At 45.3% G+C, this 19,986-nt stretch overlaps 1 protein-coding gene and 1 non-coding gene across 4 annotated transcripts in view; one reads left to right on the forward strand and one right to left on the reverse strand.

Annotated features, from left to right (window-relative positions):
• b4galt2 (UDP-Gal:betaGlcNAc beta 1,4- galactosyltransferase, polypeptide 2) overlaps window positions 1-19,986 on the forward strand; it is a 628,374-nt gene that overhangs the window by 555,564 nt on the left and 52,824 nt on the right. The window lies entirely within an intron of this gene.
• Window positions 25-97, reverse strand: trnak-uuu (transfer RNA lysine (anticodon UUU)). The gene has a single exon. It is a non-coding gene; the product is annotated as a tRNA-Lys (tRNA).

Genomic DNA, 19,986 nt, shown 5'->3' on the forward strand with positions numbered 1-19,986 from the left:
CTGAGTCTGTCGATTTAAAAGCATCACCCGAATCAGGACTTGAACCCTAGACCCTCAGATTAAAAGTCTGATGCTCTACCAACTGAGCTATCTGGGCTCCTACATCCCTGAGCACATGGGATTGGGGGTAGTGTGCTGACATGAATTGAGAACTGGTTGTCAGACAGGAAGCAAAGAGTAGGAGTAAATGGGTACTTTTCAGAATGGCAGGCAGTGACTAATGAGGTACCGCAAGGTTCTGTGCTGGGGCCCCAGCTGTTTACACTGTACATTAATGATTTAGACGAGGGGATTAAATGTAGTATCTCCAAATTTGCAGATGACACTAAGTTGGGTGGCTGTGTGAGCTGCGAGGAGGATGCTATGAGGCTGCAGAGTGACTTGGATAGGTTAGGTGAGTGGGCAAATGCATGGCAGATGAAGTATAATGTGGATAAATGTGAGGTTATCCACTTTGGTGGTAAAAACAGAGAGACAGACTATTATCTGAATGGTGACAGATTAGGAAAAGGGGAGAAACAACGAGACCTGGGTGTCATGGTACATCAGTCATTGAAGGTTGGCATGCAGGTATAGCAGGCGCTTAAGAAAGCAAATGGCATGTTGGCTTTCATAGCAAGCGGATTTGAGTACAGGGGCAGGGAGGTGTTGCTACAGTTGTACAGGGCCTTGGTGAGGCCACACCTGGAGTATTGTGTACAGTTTTGGTCTCCTAACTTGAGGAAGGACATTCTTGCTTTTGAGGGAGTGCAGCGAAGGTTCACCAGACTGATTCCCGGGATGGCGGGACTGACCTATCAAGAAAGACTGGATCAACTGGGCTTGTATTCACTGGAGTTCAGAAGAATGAGAGGGGACCTCATAGAAACGTTTAAAATTCTGATGGGTTCAGACAGGTTAGATGCAGGAAGAATGTTCCCAATGTTGGGGAAGTCCAGAACCAGGGGTCACAGTCAAAGGATAAGGGGTAAGCCATTTAGGACCGAGATAAGGAGAAACTTCTTCACCCAGAGAGTGGTGAACCTGTGAAATTCTCTACCACAGAAAGTTGTTGAAGCCAATTCACTAAATATATTCAAAAAGGAGTTAGATGAAGTCCTTACTACTAGGGGGATCAATGGGTATGGCGAGAAAGCAGGAATGGGGTACTGAAGTTGCATGTTCAGCCATGAACTCATTGAATGGTGGTGCAGGCTAGAAGGGCCGAATGACCTACTCCTGCACCTATTTTCTATGTTTCTATGTTTCTATGTGACATGTTTGATCCCGTTACGGGTAATGAATTCTTTGAACTCAGCACTGGTAAAACATGGCCCGTTGTCGCTCACCAGGACATCGAGTAGGCCGTGTGTGGCAAACATGGCCCGCAGGCTTTCAGTAGTGGCAGTGGACATGCGAACCAACATTATCTCACATTCAATCCACTTGGAATACGTGTCTACAACCACAAGGAATATTTTACCCAAGAACGGGCCTGCATAGTCGACGTGTACCCTAGACCACGGTTTGGAGGGCCAAGGCCATAAACTTAGCAGCGCCTCTCTAGGTACAATGTTTAACTGCGAGCATGTAGTTTATCTGTGAATGCAGGACTCTTAAGTCCGCATCAATACCAGGCCACCACACGTGGATCTGGCTATCGCTTTCATCATTACGATGCCTGGGTGGGTACTGTGGAGGTCATTAATGAAGGTGTCGCTGCCCTTCTTGGGACCACAACTCGATTGCCCCACAGAAGGAAGTCTCCGTGGGTAGACATTTCATCTTTGTGCTGCTGGAACGGCTTTATCTCTTCCTGCATTTCCACTGGGACACTGGACCAGCTCCCGTGAAGCACACAGTTTTGACTAGAGATAATAAGGGGGTCCTGGCTTGTCCAGGTTTTGATCTGCCGGGCAGTGACGGGTGATTGCTCACTCCCGAATGTTTCCACAACCATGGCTAAATCTGCAGGCTGCGCCATTTCCACTCCCGTGGTGGGCAATGGCAGCCTACTGAGAGCACCGGCGCAGTTTTCTGTGCCTGGCCTGTAGCGGATGGCATAGTTGTACGCGGACAACGTGAGTGCTCATCTCTGGATGCGGGCCGATGTGTTGGTATTTATCCCTTTACTCTCGGAAAACAGGGATATAAGTGGCTTATGGTCAGTTTCCAATTCGAATTTTAGCCCAAACAGGTATTGATGCATTTTCTTTACCCCATAGACACACGCTAACGCTTCTTTCTCAATCATGCTGCAGGCTCTCTCAGCCTTCGACAGACTCCTGGATGCATAAGCAACCAGTTGCAGTTTCCCAAAATCATCAGCTTGTTGCAATACACACCCGACGCCATATGACGACGCATCACATGCTAGTACCAAACGCTTACATGGATCATACAACACAAGCAATTTGTTTGAGCATAACAATTTTCTCGCTTTTATAAAGGCATTTTCTTGGCTTTTGCCCCAAACCCATTCGTCCCCTTTTCGTAGTAAGACATGTAATGGTTCGAGCAGTGTGCTGAGACCCGGTAAGAAGTTACCAAAGTAGTTTCGGAGTCCCAGAAACGATCGCAGCTCTATCACGTTCTGTGGCCTCGGTGCGTTCTCGATTGCCTCCATCTTCGCGTTGGTGGGCCTGATGCCGTCCGCCGCAATCCTCCTTCCCAGGAACTCCACATCAGGCAGCAGGAAAACGCACTACGAGCGTTTTAACCTGAGCCCCACACGGTTAAGTCGACTAAGAACTTCCTCCAGGTTCTGCAAATGCTCGATTGTGTTCCGACCTGTGACCAAGATGTTGTCCTGGGAGACCACGGTGTGCGGGACCGACTTCAGTAAACTTTCCATGTTTCTCTGGAATATCGCCGCCGCCGATCGGATTCCAAACAGGCATCTGTTATAAACAAAAAGACCTTTGTGCGTGTTGATGCAGGTGAGGGCCTTCGTTGATTCCTCCAGTTCCTGCATCATGTGGGCTGAAGTCAGACCCAGCTTCGTGAATGTCTTTCCTCCCACTAGCATTGCAAAGAGGTCGTCGGCCTTTGGTAGTGGGTATTGGTCCTGCAGGAAGAAATTATTGATAGTTACCTTGTAATCGCCACAGATTCTGATGGTGCCATCTCCCTTGAGGACTGGGACAATAGGACTGGCCCACTCGTTGAACTCGATCGGGGAAATGATGCCCTCTCTTTGCAGCCGCTCTAGCTTGATCTCTACCCTTTCTCTCATCATGTACGGGTACTGCTCTCGCTTTGTGATGGATGGGTCGCGCCCCCGGAATTAGGTGGATCTGCACTTTTGCTCCTTGGAATTTCCCGATGCCTGGTTCGAACAGCGAAGGAAATTTATTTAAGACCTGGGCACACGAAGTGTCGTCAGCGGGCGATAGCGCTCGGACGTCGTCCCAGTTCCAGCGTATCTTTCCCAGCCAGCTCCTGCCGAGCAGCGTGGGACCATCGCCTGGTACCACCCAGAGTGGTAGCTTGTGCACCGCTTCATCAGAGGAGACCTTTACGGTAGCACTGCCGATTACAGGAATCAGTTGTTTAGTGTAAGTTCTTAGTCTCGTGCGAACTGGGGTTAAGATTGGACTTGAGGCCTTGTTGCACCACAACCTTTCGAAAGTTTTTTTGCCCATGATGGACTGGCTCGTGCCCCTTTCCAGCTCCATTGACACCGGAAGTCCATTTAGTTCAACATTCAGCATTATCAGGGGACAATTCGTGGTGAATGTGTGCACCCCATGTACCTCTGCCTCCTCGATCTGAGGCTCTGGTTCATCGTGATCCTCCGTGGATCTGTAACATGGTGGTTTGCAGGTTTAACAGGTTTTACAGCTTGCCTGCACATTCATTGGAGGTGTCCCATTGTTCCACAGCCCTTGCAAATGTACTCTTTGAATCGGCATGAATGGAAACGATGATCACCCCCGCAGCACCAACAAGGTGTTAATGGCCTTGCATTCATCACCCTTGATGGTGGACTCTGAGACATCTGCGGATGTGTAGCTGCAGGTATGTGTGACCTGCCCTGTACGTTACGATTCAAAAACAACATCTCTTGGTTCACAGTACTTGTAGCAGCACTCGTGTGCTGAGAGATTTTCTTCGTATTGTCACTGGTGGCAATGAATGCCTGGGCTATCGCTATGGCCTTACTCAAGGTTGGGGTCTCTACAGTCAAAAGTTTGCGAAGTATGGTTTCATGACCAATGCCAAATATGAAAAAGTCTCTGAGCATGTGCTCCAAATGTCCTTCAGATTCGCAATGTCCTGCAAGGCGTCTTAGCTCTGTGACATAACTCGCCACTTCCTGGCCTTCAGACCTTTTGTAGGTGTAGAACCGGTACCTCGCCATCAGAACGCTTTCCTTCGGGTTCAAATGTTCTCGGACCAGTGTGCACAAACCGTCGTATGATTTCTCCGTGTGTTTCGCTGGAGTGAGCAGATTCTTCATGAGGCCATACGTTGGTGCCCCACAGAAGGTGAGGAGAATCGCCCTTCGTTTGGCAGCGCTCTCTTCCCCATCTAGCTCATTGACCATGAAGTATTGGTCGAGTCGTTCCACAAAAGTTTCCCAATCATCTCCCTCTGAGAATTTCTCCAGGATGCCCACTGTTCTCTGCATCTTTGGGTTCGCTATTGTATCTCATCGCAAATTGTTGTGTATGGAGAAAGAGTCAGACTGAACACTGTGAGCTCAAAGTAAAGTGTGACCGTAGTCTTTTATTGCAGGTCTCCAGAGTGCCTCTCCAACCTGTGAAGCCTCCTTAAATACCTGTGCTCCCAAGGGATTATGGGATCTCTTGGAACTCCAGGGGATAAGCCCTCTGGTGGCTGTACAAAGTAAATACAATCATACATATATAAGAACATACACTTTTTAAAGGCAGACTTTCAACCAAATGAAAATTCTTCAACTCCCCACAAACCCATGACCGGTAAGTTTCATTATAAACGCACATTTTCCATACAAACTGAAAACTTTTCCAACATCATTTAAGGTTCCTTTCACCCAGAAAATGTTAAGTCTTTTTTTTTACCTCGGCACGAAAGCTGCAGCTTAAGTGTCGGTTTCAACTTCGCTCTAGTTCGTTCCCGGGCCATAAAGGCATAGTAAACACAATGCTTATCTGAACCCCGAACTTATCCTGCAACTCTTTGAACTTTGTTTTGGATTCCACATAGTCCTTCTGCCCACCTTGTTTCACAACCTGTTAGTGCACCACCCGAATGGCAGCTTTCAAATCCTCATCAGACCTGAGATTGCCCAGTCCTTCAGAAACTTTTAGTGCTTCTGAACAAGCTTCTTCCACTGCTTTAATTTCTGACTGTTTATCCTCCAACTCCTTTTCAAACTTCTCCTCCTCAAACTTTTCCTTTTGCTAACTTCTTAACTCCTGTTGGGTCTGTTGCACCTCAGCCAGGACCGCTCTCATTTTTAAACTAGAGAAACTTGCTGTTGCTGAAGAGGTGGGGACTCATCGGGTTTTTGTTTGGTCTGGTGCAGCAGACCAACTAAATTTAAAGTCGTTGATATCCAAAGCTGTGAGGAGAATTGTAGAAGCCCGAGTTGCTGCGGTCTCAGCCTGGTAGACGGAATCCGACAAACCGTCGCAGAGGCAACTAGTGCAGCTGGCGAGAAGGACGCGTTTAAGGTCTGCATCTTCCAATTCCGGCTGACCCCGTCTAAAATATTGCGTTCCTGCCACGTTTCCCGTCGTGTTTAGCTGGGTGCTTGTGGTAATGAGTGCAACTGGCTCATGTGGACCATCAGGTGCCAGTGGCCCCTTTTCGTCCAGCCACCCGTCATCATCATTGTATTTAAACGCCTCGTTCTCCAAGTGACCCCAATCAACTTGGCCACTGGACCTTCGACCCCAATCAACCGACACACCCGCCGTAACGGCCAAGACGAGCGCCTGTTCTTTCCCTAATTTCCCAGTAAGTTCTAGAATCTTAAGTTGACATTGGGTATGCTTGCCTCATCATCATAGGCGGTCCCTCGAACGAGGATGACTTGCTTCCACGAAAGTTCACAGATGTTTCAATGAAGGACCCGATGTTCTAGGTCCTGAACTCCAGTTGAGGGGGTGGAAGATGCCTGTGCGTGAATTTTTTTTTAACGTGTGGTGACCGTTGCACATCAGCCACCACACGGGCTTGTCAGAGCTAGGCTTTTATCCAGTGGCAAGGAGTAACCAGAATGACTGGAGACCTGCTCTGCTGCACGGACCGAGTGCCCACACATATCGCAGTGTGGGCTGGCCCCTGCTGCCCCTGGGCCCTCGGCTCTTCTGGGCCCCGTACCCTCATTCACCGCACCTTCGCCCACGATGTTCCAGGGCCCGGCGCTCCAGCTCTATAGCCCCGACCTGCGGTGGTCTCACACAGGGCGGGGCAGCCCACGATATTCCACGGCCTATGAGGCTGTTTAATCATTTCCCTCAATGCCCCTCGAGCATCTTCTAATTCTTATTTCAACTGAACATTCTCTTTTTGACATGATTTTAATTCTCGCAAGTCCTGCTGTGCCTCTTTCTAGGCAGCAGCGGAAGTTAGGGTATGTACATTCTGTAGTTGCAACAGCGTGGCTGACTGTTGAGCACCCAACTCTAATGCACGGACCTGTTGGTTCAGTTTATCAATTTCCTGGTCTTTCTGAGATTTACAGTCATGCAACTGATGTTTAAGATTCTCAATCTCTTGTTCCTTTTCTTTAAACAACTCATCGTCTCACACAATAGTGTGCTCCGTATACCAAAAGGTTTCTGGCCTTGTCTGTTTTTAAAAAAAAATTAATTCTTGTTTACCTGTTCCTGAATAAACACAATTACTTCTGAAAAAGGCATCCTCTCACCCGTGGTAAGGCACATTACTAACGAGTCCTGCACATAACTTCTTCTTATACACTGATGCTGCATCCTTCGATGCCATCCTACCAATCCCTAAGTCTTACAATGCACCTTTAAATTACTGGCAGGTCTCAGAACGAGTCTCCGTACTCACGTTAGCGGTTTCTCCTCCCAAAGCACGTAACTTCAAGATACTAGAATACCTCAACGAGTGACCCAAAATCGTCACAAGCCAGTCCTGTCACGGTCGCCAATCTGCAGGCAGATTTAACTGCCCCTGTTCAATCAGATTTAACTGGCATAAATGGTGATGCCAAGGATACTCGTGTAGTAAACCAGAACAATTTATTAGACACATACAGCAGGCATTAAACAAACTTGGACAGTAATTAATTGGTTGGCACACAGGCTTTATTTCCCGTACAACCAAGCACGACGGAGTTCATTGACGAGGGATGCTGGGCCTACTCGGCTGGTCACCCTCTCTTCTGTCTTCTCTGTAGTCGATCAGGATTATCTTTTTTATACCTTTTACAGCGCGTGATCACCATGTTCCCGATCCTGATATCATTAATGGTTGGTTGGAGCTTGGCATGTTCAGTTGGTGATTTGGCATTCTGTAACACTAGGTCGCTTGTTCAAGAAAGCAACTGCATGCACCTCAACTGTCCATGCAATTATCTGAAAATATTCTGTTCTCTTACAAAATCATTGTTGTAAAATATTTCTGCAAAACTTAGCAGTTTCATCTCAGATATAACGTATCTTTTCACACCACAAGACTGACCTTGTTATTGTGACTTAGAAAAGAAAAAACTTGCAAAAACAATGATTTATTTAATACAGCATTTAACCCTTTACAGCTGAAAAGCTTTTAAATAAAGTTGCTGACGGGCACTAATGATTGCAAAGGTTAATTTTGGGCGCAGAAAAGATCATTAACCGTTTCGTCCCACTTCATACAATTGCCTGTTAATGAATAAAATGACCAGCAGGGCAATGGATTCAGGTAATTACTTGTGGGATGATATCAGTGCGTAATCTCATTTTAATTGTGTTGTGAACCAACAATGCACAACTCAGTATTAATGTTTCAGATAATCATAAAGCACATATATTTTTGAATACTTTTATTTACCTCTTTGTTGCTATTCTATCGATCCAAAGGACCCTTGTGTAGATCGCATCTGCAATGTACACTAACGATGAGCCTACCTTACCAGAAATAATGCATTCAAAAACTCTATGAATGGCATATTATTCAAAGTTTGTTATCACTGTACTGTCAGCAAGAGACCTACTCTAATGATAGTGCAATTGAGCAGCTTTTTGGCATGTTATTTGGGCAATTTGGACTTACTGGGCCCAAGTTTCGGGCCGCGTCGGACCTGGACGCCCGTTTTTCGCGCCTCAAAGTGCGCCTAAAAAAAAATTACCTATTCTCCGGCTCCCTGCAGGCCCTCTGGAGCTGGGCGCGGCGCAGCACGAGCTGTGGGGGGCGGAGCTAGGTCCCTGCGCTGAAAACAGTGCTGGGACTTCTGCATATGTGCGCTACAGTGGGCGCGCATGTGCAGTAGCTCCAGGCGCCCAAAACTGTGGGAGAGGCCCGAAGCACGCAGCCCTAGCCCCTGGCCGAATGGCCTCACTGGGGCTGCGTGCTTAAGGCTGCTCCCACCTGACCGGACCAGACCCGACCCCCGCTCTCCCCCCCCACGACTCGACCTCTGCTTCCCCCTGCCCACCCACCCCACCCCCGGTGACCCGACCTCTGCTCCCCCCCCCCCCCCCCGACCCGACCTGACCTTCGCGCCCCCCCCCCCCCGGACCTCCGCGACTCTCCCTTCCCCCCCCTTCCCTCCCTCCCTCCCTCCTCTCTCCTTCCCTCCTTTCCTCCCTCCCTCCTCTCTCCTTCCCTCCCTCCCTCCTTCCCTCCCTCCCTCCTTCCCTCCCTCCCTCCTCTCTCCTTCCCTCCCTCCCTCCTCTCTCCTTCCCTCCCTCCCTCCTCTCTCCTTCCCTCCCTCCCTCCTCTCTCATTCCCTTCCTCCCTCCTCTCTCCTTCCCTCCCTCCCTCCCTCCTCTCTCCTTCCCTCCCTCCCTCCTCTCTCCTTCCCTCCCTCCTCCCATCCCTCCCTCCTCTCTCTTTCCCTCCCTCCCTCCTCTCCTTCTCTCCCTTCCTCCTCTCTCCCTTCCTCCTCTCTCCTTCCCTCCCTCTCTCCTTCCCTCCCTCTCTCCTTCCCTCCCTCTCTCCTTCCCTCCCTCTCTCCTTCCCTTCCTCTCTCCTTCCCTTCCTCTCTCCTCCCCTCCTTCTCTCCCTCCCTCCCTCTCTCCTTCCCTCCCTCCTCCCTCCTTCCCTCCTCCCTCCTTCCCTCCCTCCTCTCTCCTTCCCTCCCTCCCTCCTCTCTCCTTCCCTCCCTCCCTCCCTCCCTCCTCTCTCCTTCCCTCCCTCCTTCCCTCCCTCCTCTCTCCTTCCCTCCCTCCCTCCTCTCTCCTTCCCTCCCTCCCTCCTCTCTCCTTCCCTCCCTCCCTCCTCTCTCCCTTCTCCCCCTCCCCCCCTCTTCTCCCCCTCTCCCTCCCCCTCTCCCTCCCCCTCTTCTCCCCCTCTCTCTCTCTCCTCCCCCTCTTCTCCCCCTCTCTCTCTCCTCCCCCTCTCTCTCCTCTCCCCCTCTCTCTCCTCTCCCCCTCCTCCCCTCTCCTCCCTTTCCTCCCCCTCTTCCCCCCTCTCCTCCCCCTCTCCCACCCCTCTCCCACCCCTTCTCCTCGCCCCTCCTCTCCCACCCCCTCTCCCACCCCCTCTCCTCGTCCCTCCTCTCCCCCTCCCACTCCTCTCCCCCTCCCACCCCCTTCTCCCCCTCCTCTCGCTGTCAGAAACACAGACACTGACAGACAGAGAGTGAGAGACAGACAGACAGAGAGATAGAGACACTGACAGAGACACACTGGGGGGGCCGTCCCAGCACGCTGTTGGAGGACTCCCGGTGCCGCAGTCGGTAAGTAGAAAATGTTTTATTTATTGATTTTTTTTTTTAATTTTATAAATTTTTTTTGATTGATTTATTGGTTGATTTATTGATGTATTTATCATTTATTATTGATGGCTCTTTATTTGTAAAACTGAAGTGTTTAATGTTTGTAAACTTCCCTTTAACCCCCCCCCTTCCCTACGCCTAATTTGTAACCTACGCCTGATTTTCTAAAGTGGAGACAAGGTTTTTTCGAACGTACAAAAATCTTCACTTACTCCGTTCTAAGTTAGTTTGGAGTAAGTTTTCACTGCCTAAACTTTGAAAACAGGCGTAAGTGGCCAGACACTTTTGAGAAAAAAAATTTGTTCCAAAGTGAAACTGTTCTAACTGACTAGAACTGGAGCAAACTAAATGCCGAGAATTCAAATTTCTAAGATACTCCATTCTAAACCAGTTGCTCCAAAAAAACAGGAGCAAACTCAGGCCGAAACTTGGCCCCACTGTCACTACTGCAGAAGAAATTTGTATGTGAGTATCTTGAAAATGTTGTTTTTGTGGCAAACAGGAAACTACATACTTGAAAGATGTGGTAGACTTATTGCCATTTGTGAGAAAACCTTTATATTTAAATTTGAACTTCCAGCCTTCATTCAGCAGTTTTCTATTGTACTGTGTCAGCCCTGGCTTAATAATAGCCTTCTTGGGGTCAAAATTCAGTCTGGCGCACCTATGATTTTTAAGGTGGTACTTACTGCTGGAATTCTTGGTATGGTAAGGAGAGCCATTTTCAGGACTTTGAATTTTTTTTTCAAGTCCCACAGGAAATGACTCGTAATGGGGCGGGCCTTAGACTGAAAGCCAGGCTGACTGGTTGAAAATGGGTCGGACGGGGCCTCAGCGGTGGAGTCGTGGTGACGTCACAGCGCATGTGTGTCACCACATTCTCTCCCCTCCGTTCAAGGGGAGAGATTCTATCATTTTTTATCTTTGGCCACTGGGCCACCAGGGTGAGTTTCAGCCGGGCCAGTGGCCTGGCACCCAAGAGGGGGTATCCCGGACAAACCCAGGGGCGTATTTTACCAGCCGATTGGCAAAAATGTTTCCATTGCGGCAGTGGGCCCTTGCTGCCGGGCGGCACTCAGTGTGGAGATGGTGTATCTGTCGGGGCACCGGGCAGCGGGGTATCAACAAGTTCAGCTGAATATCGGGAGGTAAGTATTTGTATTGATTAAAATTGACGGTGCAACCACTCGGGCGGGATGGGGTCCAGGCCGAAAAATCCCCAACCCAAATTTAGGTCGGGTCGGTCAGTTGACCCCAAAGCAGCGGCCTTTCGATTTTTAAGAATGGCTGCTGCAAACTGGCATTAACAGGTCTTTTTGAGACCCTGAATTTCGGCTCCCTTGTCTCTTAAGTCAGAGGTTATGGGTTCAAGCATCACTCCAGACAGCTTGTATCCAGGTTGAGTCTTCAGTGCAGTACTGCACTGTTTGAGGTGCCATCTTTTGGGTGAGACATTAAACTGAAGCTCCATCTGCCCCCTCAAGTGAATGTAAAAGATCCCAAGGCACTATTCAGTTAAGGACAGGGGAGTTATCCCTGTGTCTTGGCCATCATTTATTCTGAAACCATCATCACTTTAAAAAAAAACCAGATTATCTAGTCTTTTATCTCATTGATGTTTATGGGATGTTGTACACAAATTGGTTGTCATATTTCCCTAGGTTACAAAAGGGACTGCACTTCAAAAACACCTTCATTAGCCGTTAAGTGCTTTGGATGTTGTGAGGTCTTGAAAGGCACTATATAAATGCAAGTTCTTTTTTTTAAACACTTTTAGTCCACTTTAAGAAAATAAGGAAGATAAAACTAGTGTCCAAAGAATTTGTTCCACTCTCATTGCAAATTTTGAACCTTCAGTATTGCCATTATATACTTTTGTAGATTGTGTCAGTCCTCTAGTTGGTAAAAACCATTACTGGTTATGGGTAGCACTTTATCATGCAGCCAAATTATGGCAATCATAACAAGAACTCTTTCTGGACAGTCTGAGCTTAAAGTTCACATGTTTAAATGAAGCTTTAAGACAGATCATTAAATTTAGAACCAAAAGGTTTTTTAAATTTAGATTCTGCCACCGTATATTTTCTCGCCATTGATTATATTGGCTGTACAATGATGTGACTGCTGTACAGTCCTGAGAAGTCATTGTCTGTTGAAAGCCAATGACTGGTCCTGATCCTACTGCTATGAGGCAGGAGACAATTGATGGATAGTTTGTTTTGTGCCCATTAAGCCATTTAGTAGTGTGATCTTGCAGACAGCTAGCTCTTAGAATGATTACTAAAATGGGAATCAGCAAGCAATGAAAGTTTTCTTGCTGAGTAGATGGATCTAGTCTTGTGATTGTTATTAATCAAAGATGGTCCTGAAAAATTATGTATCAATATCAAATCAGTTATGTTATTTGTCACATTAGCACATGTATTGGGAACAGGTAGCACCTTCTCAATATGCAGAGGTTTAACATTTTCAAAATCTTTAACCTGCCCCAATTAAACATCTTTAGGATCCACAGACTAAGACATACCAAGTGCCCACTTGGGCCCTAGCAACAAACATTATCTGAAGCAGGGCTACTTGAGGCATAATGATCAGCATCTAATCATAACATTTGAACACTTTCAGTTATTTCTCAGCTTTTTATGTGAGCCCTGGATGGGGGAAAAATTAATTAGTTTTATCTCCCTCTATAAAGAGTTCTATAAGATACAGTGCTTAAAGACAGTGCTGCTGATGGGCTGATACCACATTACCAATGTAGATCTGCTTTTAATTTGGACTAAAAAGCAATTGATTTCAGCTAAGATTACTTCTTCTGATTCCATTCAGTGACCCCCTGCTAAAGAATGTGTATGTATGCATGAGGACAGGCTCGAGCTCGATCGTAATGCTCCTCCCAGCCTAATATCAGCTAATTCACACTCCGAGTCTCCTGTGAAGAATGGCTACCTGGGTGAGCTACAAGGAGGCTGGTATTATGAATTGTACCCCAGCATGTTATTGCCTTCAGGAAAGGATGGAAGGAAAGGTGGGGAGGATTTGGGAAGAGCAGCAAAAATGTTATTATGGCACATAATGGCCAGGATTTTAACACCCCAACTTTTACACCAGACAACTGAGTGATGTAATGTTAATGTGTGATTCAGTATCGCAGTTGTGAGCTGAACACTTTCATTTCAAAACAAGGCCAGCTGAAGAAGACTGGAATTCCTTTTGATGGGCTGGCTGGCATAACAGTGAAATTCACTCTACAAAATGATTAATTGTTTAAAGGAGGAGGTAATACGAGTAGGTGATGTCATCTATGGTAGCTACTCACTATGCCTATTATATGTATTTTGTTATTTTTCTGCATAATTTTTTTCTGAATATCCCCATTTCTAGACCTCTGTGTATCCTCTTATTCTGTCAGTCCGACAGCGAAGCAGAAGTTTCATACTAATGTTTTTGGATGGATCGCAGCGCTATCTTATTTTTACAATGTCCGTTATGTAGCAATTGAATGAAAACAAATGGATCACACCAGCATTGATGTTTAGAAGTGGATGAATTCCAACAAGATTGCCTCAGGCAATATTACTCGAGCGCATTTGCTCCACTATTTGAGTAAGGGAAGGATATACAGGGCACAGCATAATAATTTTGGGTGGTTTTCTTGTATCTTCAATTGAAACCAAGTCACATATCTATATATATATATCTATATATATATATAGATATATATACATGAATTGAAAAATATTGCATACAATAGTGCAGCTATCCGAGCATTTCAAAACTGCGAACACTGTGCCAAACTAGAGTCCCTAATTGTTAAATGAATGTAATAGTTTAGTGTAGATGAGAGGCAGGTGATCAGAGAACATTTTGCCACTTTGTATTATGAACAGAAGTCATTGCACTTTTGCCACTCCAGTGAACGAAGGAGACCAGTTAGCCTAACATCTGTGGTTGGGAAAATGTTGGAGTCCATTATTAAAGAAGCAGTCGCAGGACATTTGGAAAAGCAAAATTCGGTCAGGCAGAGTCAACATGGATTTATGAAGGGGAAGTCATGTTTGACAAATTTGCTGGATGAGGATGTAACGAGCAGGGTGGATACAGGAGAACCAGTGGATGTGGTGTATTTGGACTTCCAGAAGACATTTGATAAGGTGCCATGTAAAAGGTTACTGCACAAGATAACAGTTCATGGGGTTGGGGGTAATATATTAGCATAGATAGAGGATTGGCTAACTAACAGAGAATCGGGATAAATAGTTAATTTTCTGGTTGGCAACCAGTAACTAGTGGGGTGCTGCAGGGATCAGTGCTGGGACCCCAACTATTTACAATCTATATTAATGACTTGGAAGAAGGGACCGAGTGTAACGTAGCCAAGTTTGCTGACGATACAAAGATGGGAGGAAAAGCAATGTGTGAGGAGGACACATAAAATCTGCAAAAGAACATAGACAGGCTAAGTGAGTGGGCAAAAATTTGGCAGCTGGAGTATAATGTTGGAAAGTGTGAGGTCATGCACTTTGGCAGAAAAAAAATCAAAGAGCACGTTATTATTTAAATGGAGAAAGGTTGCGAAGTGCTACACTACAGCAGGACCTGGAGGTCCTTGTGTATGAAACACAAAAGGATAGTATGCAGGTACAGCAAGTGATCAGGAAGGCCAATGGAATCTTGGCCTTTATTGCAAAGGGGATGGAGTTATAAAAGCAGGGGAGTCTTGCTACAGCTATACAGGGTATTGGTGAGGCCACACCTGGAATACTGCGTGCAGTTTTGGTTTCCATATTTATGAAAGGATATACTTGCTTTGGAGGCAGTTCAGAGAAGGTTCACTAGGCTGATTCCGGGGATGAGGGGGTTGACTTATGAAGAAAGGTTGAGTAGGTTGGGCCTCTACTCATTGGAATTTAGAAGAATGAGAGGTGATCTTACTGAAACGTATGAGATTATGAGGGGGCTTGACAAGGTGGATGCAGAGAGGATGTTTCCACTGATGGGGGAGTCTAAAACTAGAGGGCATGATCTTAGAATAAGGGACAGCCCATTTAAAACTGAGATGAGGAGAAATTTCTTCTCTCAGAGGGTTGTAAATCTGTGGAATTCGCTGCCTTAGAGAGCTGTGGAAGCTGGGACATTGTCTATTTCGGTCTTAAATTTAAACAATTTCTTAAACGATAAGGAGTTCAGGGGTTATGCGGAGCGGGCGGAGAAGTAGAGCTGAGTCCATGGTCAGATCAGCCATGATCTTATTGAATGGCAGAGCAGGCTCGAGGGGTCGTATGGTTTACTCTTGTACCTATTTCTTATGTTCTTATTACATGGTGTGCTACAGCTGACAGATTCCAACACTGATGGTGGAACAATTCTATTTTACATAAGAATCTGCTTTTCCCATCAGCCCTTGAGAGCTGAGCATACAGCTTTTGAACATGAGCAAAGCAATTACTCTGACTGTCTGGTTCCATTTTCACTCTTGAGTGATTCAAGATATACCAGCTCTGATTATAGTACAGACCACAGGAGATAAACAAGCACTTTCCATACTACAACAAAGAATGAGCTATAGTGCTTATAACTATACATAAAATGTAACTGGTTGGCAGGAGGGGTACAGAGAAAGTTGCTTGTTAATATCTAGTAGAGAAAGTTAGCATGTAACACAAATAATATTCTGTTGTAAAAGGAAATTCTGGGTGCATTTTGTTTTCCTGATCAAAATGAGGAATGTCAGTCTTGAATGGAAAATTATTTAAATTTTGACACCTGTTGCCAGAAGCAAGAGCTACCATTAGTCCTAATTTTGTCCTAGTAATGTGCAGTAACCTTCATCTCCGATCAGTACCCCTGCTGCATTAGTGTAAATATTCCTGGTGGCCAGCAGTGTGAATCAGTGTTACCATGACTACCCCTTAAAAAGAGGGGTATTGGCATTGGTAGCTATCTTCAAAGTGCACCCCACCCATCTGTTCCCGTTTTAAAGAGTGTGATATCTTGAGACACTGCTTATGCATTCAACTGCACAAACATGGCTTCCAGATAAGAACTGAGAGCATTTGGCTTTATTGTTATTACATCAGTAGTCCACTACGTAGGCCATACGTCCCTCGAGCCTGCTCCGCCATTCAATAATATCATGGCTGATCTGATCATGGACTCGGCTCCACTTCCCTGCCCATTCCCATAACTCCTTATCGTTAAGAAATTGTCTATTTCTGTCTTAAATTTAATCAATGTCCCAGCTTCCACAGCTCTCTGAGGCAGCGAATTCCACAGATTTACAACCCTCTAAGCGAAGAAATTTCTCCTCATCTCTATTTTAAATGGGCGGCCCCTTATTCTAAGATCATACCCTCTAGTTCTAGTCTCCCCTATCAGTGAAAACATCCTCTCTGCATCCACCTTGTCAAGCCCCCTCATAATCTTATATGTTTCAATAAGACCACCTCTCATTCTTCTGAATTCCAATGAGTAGAGGCCCAACCTACTCAACCTTTCTTCACAAGTCAACTCCCTCATCTCCGGAATCAACCTCGTGAACCTTCTTTGAAATGCCTCCAAAGCAAGTTATATCCTTTCTTAAATATGGAAACCAAAACTGCACGCAGTATTCCAGGTGTGGCCTCATCAATACCCTGTATAGCTGTACAAGACTTCCCTGCTTTTATACTCCATCCCCTTTGCAATAAAGGCCAAGATTTCATTGGACTTCCTGATCACTTGCTGTACCTGCATACCATCCTTTTGTGTGTCATGCACAAGTACTCCAGGTCCCGCTGTCCTGCAGCACTTTGCAATCTTTCTCCATTTAAATAATAATTTGCTCTTTGCTTTTTTTCTGCCAAAGTGCATGACCTCACACTTTCCAACATTATGCTCCATCTGCCAAATTTTTGCCCACTCACTTAGCCTGTCTATGTCCTTTTGCAGATTTTTTGTGTCTTCCTCGCACATTGCTTTTCCTCCCATCTTTGTATCATCAGAAAACTTGGCTACGTTACACTCAGTCCCTTCTTCCAAGTCATTAATATAGATTGTAAATAGTTGGGGTCCCAGCACTGATCCCTGCGGCACCCCACTAGTTACTGGTTGCCAACCAGAGAATGAACCATTTCTCCAGACTCTCTGTTTTCTGTTAGTTAGCCAATCCTCTATCCATGCTAATATATTATCCCCAACCCCGTGAACTTTTATCTTGTGCAATAACCTTTTATGTGGCACCTTGTCAAATGCCTCTGGAAGTCCAAATACACCACATCCACTGGTTCCCCTTTATCCATCCTGTTCGTTACATCCTCAAAGAACTCCAGCAAATTTGTCAAACATGACTTCCCCTTCATAAATCCATGCTGACTCTGCCTGACCAAATAATGCTTTTCCAAATGTCCTGCTACTATTTCTTTAATAATGGACTCCAACATTTTCCCAACCACAGATGTTAGGCTATCTGGTCTGTAGTTTCCTGCTTTTTTGTCTGCCTCCTTTTTTAAATAGGGGGATTACATTTGCAGTTTTCCAATCTGCTGGGACCTCCCCAGAATCCAGGGAGCTCCCAGCTATTGAAGATGTTAATCATAACAAATAATCATTGTACATGACTTGCATGGTTTACACAACTCTTGGTATACATTCCTCAAATGGAATCCATTTTATGTTTCCAAATTCTACTATAGAATTTTGTATCACAATGAACAGATATGAACTTATTTTCCATATTTACGGATGAAACTTAACCACTGCGTTTCTGTTTTGAAGAGGATGCTTTCTTTCTTGAACAGAACATTCTGATTTTGTTGTCGGACTTTTACTCATTCTAGGCTGAGCCTGAGGAGAGTTTTCATCCAAGGGCTGACCTTGATCTACATTTGGACTCTCTCCACTTTCAGACTGTTTGTCTGCATGAATCGGACTCGAGACTTAAATTCTGACTTTCTCTTGGACTTGTTTCTGATACATCTGATGTAGAATTTGCTACTGGTACTCTACTTGTAACAAGACTATAAGTAATCAGAAATGTTGCCAGATTGTGGTTCAATGACAACTGACGTTTCTTTGGATTTGGATCCAATATTTGCTTGATGAGGGCATGTTTGACAATTTGTACTTTGCGCTCTGCTGCACCATTTGAAGCAGGGTGGTACTGTAAAACTTTGGTATGTTTCACACCATTTCTGCTTATGAACTGTGTGAACTCTTCTGAACAAAATTGCAGCCTGTTATCAGACACTCTTCTGGGAGTCTCAATGAAAAAAACAATCTTCGCAAATTGTCTAGTGTTTTGCTTGTTATTTTCTGCATTGGAAATACCTCTACCCACTTCAAATGACTATCTATTACAGTGAACAATTGCTGACTTCTAGCTCAGCAAAATCTACATGTAACCTTTGCCACATCCTGGGAGGCTATTTCCATGGCTGTAATGGTACTGATGGTGGTTTCTTGCTCACCGATTGACATGTTGTACACTGACTGATGATGTACTCTGTGTTTATCTAGACCTGGCCACCATAAGTAACTGTGTGGAAAAACTCTTGGTCAAGCACATTCCCGGGTGCTGGTCATGAAGATCTCCTAACAATTTAGACCTGAACCTATTTGGGATAACCACTCTTGCTCCCCACATGATACAATCTTTATCCAGTGACAATTAATTCCGATGAACGAATAATGGATTAATATCTTCCTCTGATACGTGGTTTGGCCATCCATTTGCTATATAATCATGCACCTTTGACAGAACGAGGTCACGTTTGGCTGGCCTACTAATCTCCTCAGCTATGACTGGCAGCTCATTAATTCATGAGAAATAGAACACTTCTTCCCTATTGGGTGTAACTTGTGATGGGGATGGCAACCTGGACACTATCAGCATTACTGTGGTTAGCTAATCGTCTGTACGTACAAATATGCTGACAAAATCAAAGCACGTCTCTGCATTCCGACTGCAGCTAAGGTTGGAACTGGGGACTTTGGATGGAGGATTGCTGTCAGGAGCTTATGATCAGCAACTATGGTAAACTTATGACCAAACAAGTATTTGTGAAACTTCTTGACATCAAAAAATCAATACCAAAGCTTCTCTTTTAATCTGCACATAATTTTGCTCACTGGCATTGAGAGTGCTTGAAGCAAAAGCAATTGGTTTCTCCTCCCCACTATCTAGAGGAAAGGCATCACATACTAGCTTGATCTCCTTAGATACGTCATAGTGAACTAACATAGTACTCTCTACTAACTGGCTTTTACACTCTTTGAATGCTGTGTCACATTCTTTTAACCACTTCCAAGAGACCTGTTTTTTTCATCACCTCATTAAGTGGATGTAATACTGTAGCCAAATTTGGGAGGAACTTCCCATAATAATTCAAAAGATCCAAAAATGATCGAAGTTCAGAGACATTCTTGGGAGTGGGTGCATTTCTGATTGCATCCAGCTGTCCCTTGGTTGGATGTAAACCACCTTTGTCTACTCTGTGCCCTAAGTACACCACTAAGTTTTGAAACATCTCACACTTGTGAGCAGTCATTCGTACTTTGTGCTTCTCGAGCCATTTGAGCACTTCATTCAACACCTTATCATGGATTTGCCTGTTTGGTGGCGAAATGAGTATGTCACCCAAATAACACACTACCCCTTCAATCCCTTGCAAATTTTAGTTCATCAACCCCTGGAATATGTTGGGAACAGAAGACACTCCAAATGGTAGCCTATTGAACTGAGATAGGCCTAGGTGAGTATAGTGAAGCATGATTTGGATTCTTCATCAAACTCAAGTTGTAGGTAGGCATTTGTTAGATCTAAGTTTGAAAAGATCTGACCACCTGTCAGCGTTGTGAACAAATCTTCCACGTTTGGCAACATATTGGATAGATTACACTCTAGAACCTTGTTTACAGTTATCTTATAATCACCACACAACCTTACCTTACCATCTGACTTAGGTACAACAACAATGGGTGTAGCCAAATTGCTCAGATCTATCTTGGAGATATTGTTCTCATTTTATAAGAACATAAGAAATAGGAGCAGGAGAAGGCCATACGGCCCCTTGAGTCTGCTCCGCCATTCTATACTGGTACGCTCATAATAAAGGATGAAACTGAGTACTGTGTACAATGAG

The sequence above is a fragment of the Pristiophorus japonicus genome, chromosome 8 (genome assembly GCF_044704955.1).
Source record: "Pristiophorus japonicus isolate sPriJap1 chromosome 8, sPriJap1.hap1, whole genome shotgun sequence".
NCBI lineage: Eukaryota > Metazoa > Chordata > Chondrichthyes > Pristiophoridae > Pristiophorus > Pristiophorus japonicus.